The sequence below is a fragment of the Schistocerca piceifrons genome, chromosome 1 (assembly GCF_021461385.2).
Source record: "Schistocerca piceifrons isolate TAMUIC-IGC-003096 chromosome 1, iqSchPice1.1, whole genome shotgun sequence".
Classification (NCBI taxonomy): Eukaryota; Metazoa; Arthropoda; class Insecta; order Orthoptera; family Acrididae; genus Schistocerca; species Schistocerca piceifrons.
Window position 1 is genome coordinate 481,008,696 of NC_060138.1, and position 1,182 is coordinate 481,009,877.

Below are 1,182 nucleotides of genomic sequence, written 5' to 3' on the forward strand. Positions count from 1 at the left end.
GTGTTGGGGGGGGGGGGGGGGGGGGCGCACTTGGATTTTCCATCCAGAAGACCGGGGTTCGAGTACCAGAAAGGACACCACCGTTTTTAATTTCCCGCCACTTCCCGAGTTGGGGGTGGGGTGGGACATAAGCACAGGCCTGGGACAAAGAATTTCCCACTAAAATTCGAAATTCCCGCCAAAATTCGGAATTCCTGCCAATAATGTAGGTGGGGGGAGGGTAGGGGAGGGCTGAGGAGGAGGACGGGTGTAGGGACCCACGTGTATGCTGAGAAAAACATGACGTCATAATGGAGTGGGGGTGTTCGTGGTTGGGGGTTATTAACTGGCGAATTTAATTAATTTGCATATCAATTTGATAACAAAATTGCACCAGCACCGCCATCTCCATACTGCTGATGTCTAGAATTATCTTCATGTTGTTAAAGTTGTTGGATGTGTTGTCCTTTTTATTTCCATCATTACAGGCTTAAACAATGTTTAGTATTAATATTTTCCCATTTGTAGAATATTTAATAGTTCTTCCTAACAACAGTTTTATTAAACTGAAACTTCCTGGCAGATTAAAACTGTGTGCCCGACCGAGACTCGAACTCGGGACCTTTGCCTTTCGCGGGCAATTGCTCTACCAACTGAGCTACCGAAGCACGACTCACGGCCGGTACTCACAGCTTTACTTCTGCCAGTACCTCGTCTCCCGAGTTCGAGTCTCGGTCGGGCACACAGTTTTAATCTGCCAGGAAGTTTCATATCAGCGCACACTCCGCTGCAGAGTGAAAATCTCATTCTGGAAACAGTTTTATTGTTTCTAAGATGAAAAAGGAGAAAAGCATGATAAAACGTAACAAAATAACATACTTGCAACAACTATATAACGCATTTATTGTATATATAAAAACAAGCATGCATTACATGCTTCATAAGTAAAAGAGGCGAAATGCATGTGATGAAAAACAAGCTGCCTCATTAAGTTGCAAAGGGGGAACACATGTTTTTGCTCAATTTCACTCTTAAGGGGTAAAACACACCTCAAATGGTGATTTGTCATATTACTTTTGGATGGAATATCTTTGAAACAATGATATTCAAGAAATTTAATCCATATAAAAATTGAAATTTGATTAACTTTCTTGGAAAACGTATGATCAACTTTTGTATTTTTGCAAAATAATCCACCACCAT

At 41.6% G+C, this 1,182-nt stretch overlaps 1 non-coding gene across 1 annotated transcript; it reads right to left on the reverse strand.

Moving 5' to 3' along the window:
- Positions 1 to 573: 573 nt before the first annotated feature.
- On the reverse strand, positions 574 to 648 carry Trnas-cga. The gene has a single exon. It is a non-coding gene; the product is annotated as a tRNA-Ser (tRNA).
- Positions 649 to 1,182: the final 534 nt, after the last annotated feature.